This window comes from Pleurodeles waltl, chromosome 3_1 (genome assembly GCF_031143425.1).
Source record: "Pleurodeles waltl isolate 20211129_DDA chromosome 3_1, aPleWal1.hap1.20221129, whole genome shotgun sequence".
Classification (NCBI taxonomy): Eukaryota; Metazoa; Chordata; class Amphibia; order Caudata; family Salamandridae; genus Pleurodeles; species Pleurodeles waltl.
Genome location: NC_090440.1, coordinates 212094905 through 212100904, shown reverse-complemented (window position 1 = coordinate 212100904; position 6000 = coordinate 212094905).

Sequence of the window (6000 nt, the reverse complement as noted above, 5' to 3'; positions counted from 1 at the left end):
TACCTTTTGTGCAGGAAAAGAGAAGGCCTGGGGATTGTAAAACAAAAACGATATTGTAGAGCCAAGGAGAAGGACAGAAGGTAAGCTTCATGAAGAGTGTACCAAGAAGACTCAAAGGCAGAACAAGAACATAGTTTGCTGCAATAATTCATTTAATTTTATGATTCATATGCTATCGATTAACTGAGAAGTGAGAGCAATTACAACCAGTCACGGACCAGCAGCTGCATGTACCTTGGCTGATCAATCCCACAACTGTTATCATAGCATTTAGCGTTTGCATCATGTGATAATGTGGCATCAGAAGTCTGTCTTCATTTACAAGCAAGAGGCCCCCAACCACAACCACATAAGAGGAGTTTCACATTTGAACCAGCACAGCAACTCAGCAGCATTTCCCAAATCAGTGCACATTTCTCCACTCTAGAAAGTTGAGTAAGCCTCAGAGTCATCGTTATTTTGGTTTTCCTTTGAAGTCGATAACTTCCTTCTTCTGGCTGTTGAGGTAGTCCTCACCCTGAGTCCTTCCATGCTTCTTCTGACTCCAACTAATGATCAGTCCAACTCATACCCGAGCTGAGAGAGATAGACCTATAGAGCATTGCTGTTGAATTTGAGCATTTTATTTTGTGTAGATAAATTTGTGTTTATTAACTAAAATGACTGGTCTGGTCTCTGAAGAACCAGAAAAAAGGAGTGGACCCTGCAAGTAAATTTCTCTAAGTGTGAAAGAGCCAATCACCTTCCGTAAAATGATCACCAATCAGGCCCCATCATTGCAAATCATTGGCATCAAGTTTACAAATTAGTTGAACACATTGGACTTAGGCAGTCTTGTAAATCAAATGATCTTCTGGGACAGCCCTGCTACGTGATGAGAAAAAGGAGGCTAGAGATAGGAGGGAGGCAGGCATTGTCTCCAATGTCCTAAAGGAAATGGGAGAGCTTCTTCACTGCACACTGGTCCAACTCAAATACAGCCATACATGTTCATAAAAATGGCGGGGCTGCATAAGTCAGACACAAACATAATTTTCCAATAGCTATATCTTTTTTTGGGCAAAGTAGTTCAACAATTAATAATTAAAAAGTTATATGGTGGCCTACTCATTCAGAGAAGTAGAGTTCATCCTCCAATTCAGGTGGTTCACCCAGAAGTTCATAATCTAAAACACTTGAATCTGACCAGTCACTCTCATTCTCCTCCTCTTCCTCCTGTGTTCTTTCAGGAACAGTGTAATTGTGTGGTATAAAGTATTGGTTCATTTTGATCATGCTCAGTCCCATCACATTTTGAGACTAGAGACTGGTCCTGTTCACTGTGACAACTGCGCCACTTGCAGTGAACACGTGCTCAGCAGACGCCCTGGCTCCTGGCCAAGCCAGATACTTTATTGCCAGGCAGCTGAGCTCTGGCCGGTGGTGCATCGTACCATACCAATACACCAATGGGTTTTGATCCACGTAGACCTTTTTCGTCATCCACATACTCCTGGAACATCCTCTGAATAGGCATTGGGACTGCCTCTTGCTCAACCTCTTTTGTCTTGACCTCTGCACTGGATGTAAGACCTTCCACCTGAAGTCAAGCCAATGCAGAGGCTAGGGCTGATTCTTCTGTTCCTGTTGTGCTTGTTGCAGGTGTGGCCAGTGTTCTTGTTGCTGGTGTTGGCTGCTATGAGACTGCTCTTTCTGGAAGTTGAAGGCAGCACCCCAGAATGTCTGTCTGTGAGTGGAAGTTTGTTTTTCTTCCAGGTCTCTAACTTGTTCAATAATCCATGTCTTGTATTGTGAAACATCCTCTTCTAGAAAAGGAATGAAAGTAGCCACTATTTTTTTGTACCATTGCTCAGGTACTGTGGCACAGATGTCCTTTTTCCCCTTGCAGCCTTGTATTAATAGCCAAGCAAAGGATTAAACTCTCATAGAATGTAATGGGATGTAGATTTTGGCAGATGGGCTATCAGTCACCGTTATGATAGAGTAATCTGTCTTATCCTTAGTTCTAAATCAGGCCCTATGTCTTTTTTGTAGGAAGTCCAGCACAACCAGATTGATGCATTGCTCTTAACACAAGACTCTGAAATAACCATTATCTGCCATGGCCTTCACTATATTGTTGCTATTTTCTGTGGCAACAAATCTAATTCTGTCCCTTCCAATTGCAGCACATCATAATGGAGCACTGTAACAGCAGCTCTGGCAAAATAGGTCCAACTGAAAACCTTCCATTTCAGGCAGAGGGCAACCAAAACTTTACAAAATCTCACTCTTTCCACAAAAGAAAAAGGGAGGAGATATAGCGCTAACATTTTAGCCAGCTTCCCATTGTACAAACCTTCTGTTACATAGTTGTGTTCGTAGGTCCCCTCCTGCCTAAATAGGTCGGTAATAGTAGCCTTGATTTTATTTCTTTTCCGGTGCCACTGATCCAGGCGACTTCTGAGAACTAGACGTTGGTAGACTCAATGTGCATCTTGAGGCAGTCACTATAGGCTGTGATGTCTGACTCCTGTGCAATTTTGAGGTTACTGAGGCAGCTGATAGGCGGGTGATACTGGTGCACTGCTGGGGACAGGGCTGCTTTGTGTAAAGCTGTCACCTTCTTCTTGTGCATCACTTTCACCTCCCACTGTAAATGGAGTTGATTCCTCTCTCTCATCACCACCACCATCTGCAACAATGTTTTAAAGGTACTCCTCCCACCTGATTGTATGAGGTTCTTTATGGGTCCCTTGGCCTACAGTACCATAGTGTGAACCAGACATACCTCAACGAACACTTGTGTGGCAAATGGAGCAGATTGTAATGTTATCCTCTTGCTTGCTAATTGTAGAAAAGACCCAAAGAGGGAAGAAGATCTTTTTTGGTGGGTCACTGGATCCACTGCCAACGCCCAAAGAACTGGAGGTGGGTGGGTGTGTTGATGATTGCCTCTCTGCAGTGTGTACTTTGATTAAGGAAATGGTGGATGCAGGTTTCAGTAGTGACCTTACAAATATGGAAGCTCACTGTGGTGATGGCACCAGTGCCACATCCCACAGAGCAGGTTGAATAGGAGTGGTAATCATAATGTTGGTGCCCTCTGAGCCAGCTTCATGACAATGACTGGCTCGTCATCCTCCTCTTCCCCTTCCATAGTTCTAAGGCTTTCAGGAACTTTCTTTTTCCTGGTCTCTCGTGGCGGGTCTCAGGCTGAGCCAGGGTCCAATCCATCTCCAGATCATCAGCAGTATGGCTTGAAGCAGAAGGAGTACCCTTTCTTTTTCTTGCTGGAGATTGGGAAGCCTATGGTTCAAAAACGGATACATCTTGCTTAGCAGGAAGCACAACCTCCTGTTCTGCTCCTACTTTAGGAAGATCTTCTATTGCTGGCTTGGGCTCCTCCTGTGGTCTGCTTTGCTCAGCTTTCTTCCATTATTGGGTACTAGTATGTGGCTGAGACACCTCAAATTAAGACTCACTGCTAATGCAATGATTGCAGTGATTACATCATTGAGAGACATGGCTATGGGCTTAGATTGGGGTAGTGCCTTTGATGCAGGAGTGCTGCTCCCAGCTTGCTGGCTGGAGAACAGTGCAGCAGACACACGTTTCCTGAAAAATGTTTTGGTTGGCACACAAGTGTTGGGAATCTGCTTCTTCTCCTCCTCACTGGCCACTTTCTTGGCAGCATCTTTCTTTGGGGTCATCTTCAAGCTCTGTCAGTTGGTAGTGGCTCTTGGCTGCAGAAGCACAACAGATTGGAGTACTCATGAGTTGTGGTCACATCACTTTGGGCCGGCCTTCTGTCTGGCAGTACTCTGTGGGTCTTTTGCACCTAAAAGCAAACAAGCAAGAAAAACATTCAGTGAAATGTGCCATTTTTCCATTTTTCTTTACATTATTCATATTACAGACTATATAATTCAATGTGGTTAGTGTATCCAATCAAGTCAAACCACACCACCATAACACAATATTTAATTTTCAATCAGAATAACAACATAAAGCTATAACTTTTTTCTTTAGGTGTATAGAGGGGAGACACCTGTGGCAGATAGGGAGGTCCAGGGGGAAATTGAATAATCCTTAAAAAATTAATACTAATGTGTGTGTGTGGTTGTGCACCTATGGCAGGCAGAGGCTTTAGGGGAAAGGAGTAATGGCAATAATTGAAAAGGGAATGCTGGTATGTGACAGGCGTCTATGGCAGACAGGGAGGTGGATAGAGGGAGAATTGGAAAAAAAGTAAAAAAAAAAAATTTAAATAATGAAAGCATAAATAATTAACAATAAATAAAAAAAGAAAAAAATAAACATAAAAAATAAAAATAAAAAATAAATAAAATACAATTAATTGCTGGTGTACTAGGGGACCATGAGGAACCCACTGAAGTGTGGGAGGCAAGAGGTGCAGGTGAAAAATGGGAAAAAACTCTATTTTTAAATATTGTTTATATATATACCACAATGATCCTCAAGCTTATTAATTAAACTGTTATGAAAAAACACATACAGGCCTATTGCAAAAGCAAATGAAGGCCCAGATTAATACTCTGTTTGCACTGAATTAGCGTCATTTTTTGTACGCTAGTTCATCGTAAACTCAACTCCATATTTATATTTTGATGCTAGACTAGTCCAACATAAAAATATTGGAGTTAAAGTAATTTTTGGGATGTGCGAACCCACCTTTGGTAATGAGATGCAAGGTGAGCATTCTCGTCCAAAAAATGACTCTAAATCCCTAGCGCCTTATTTATCCTCCCGTCCAAAAATGGGGATCGGAGGGAGTGGGCCTATATAATGGTGCTAAGCATTCTTAGCATCATTATTTAACGCCTGGGTCAGGACAGGCGATAGGGGACCAGAGGGCCCATTTTCAGGATGGACCCCAGGCCCCAGACACACCCACACCCTCACCAGAGGGACACCGGAGGATGGGGGACCCCATCCCAGTTAAGGAGGGTAAGTATAGGTAATTACTTTAAAAAAAAAAATTGAAGTGCCATTGGGGCCCCTGAAATGGGCCCCCTTACTTGGCACTGGGTGCAATGGCTATGCCCAGGCGACCCTTGTCTCCTGTGCTGGCCATTGGGGTGGTAGGCTGACTCCTGTCTTTTATAAGACAGGTGTCATGTGGTATGGTAGGTTTTGCGTCAAGAAATGACACTATGCTGGTTAGAGTCATCTTTTTTTTTACTCTAACCAGTCTAACATAATTGTTCTAAGCAAAATCCCCTTCTTCCACACCGCCATCCCCACCCAGCTAACATCCTTTTCCTTGACATTAGCCCACCCTTTGCGCCGGATTGTACCATTCCATAAATAAGACCCTTGGACAGCGTCTTGAAATGGCGCTAGCCGGCGGTAAACTTTTTCACACAAAACTGCATTACCGCAGTTTTGCGTGAAAAAGTATAAATCTGGGCCTGACTGCCTACACAAAATAGCTACCGGCCACATGGTCAAACAACAAGCAAGGAGACATGGATAACAAAGAAGAACACATGCAGGCCTATGGCAAAAGCATACTGGTTAGCTGCACAAAATGGCCACTAGTCACATGGTCAAATGACAAAAACAGCAAGCATGGAGGCATTAGAGCAGAAAGAACACATGCAGGCCTATGGAAAAAGCAAAGCACATGGACTGGCTGCACAAAATGGCAGCCGGCCATATGGTCAAACAACAACAACAGTAAGCAAAGAGGCATTGGAGAACAAAGAAAACATGCAAGCCTATGGAAAAAGCACACTGATTGCCTACACAAAATGGCCGCTAGCCGCATGGTCAAACAACAACAAGCAAGGAGACATGAACAACAAAGAACACATGCAGTATATTGGAAAAAGAACACTAGCTAGATGCACGAAATGACCGCCGGTCACATGGTCAAACAACAGCAAGCAAGGAGTCATCGGAGAACAAAAAACACAAACAGACCTAAGACAGAAGAACATTGACTGCCTACACAAAATGGCCACGACAACATGGTCAAACAACAAGCAAGGATGC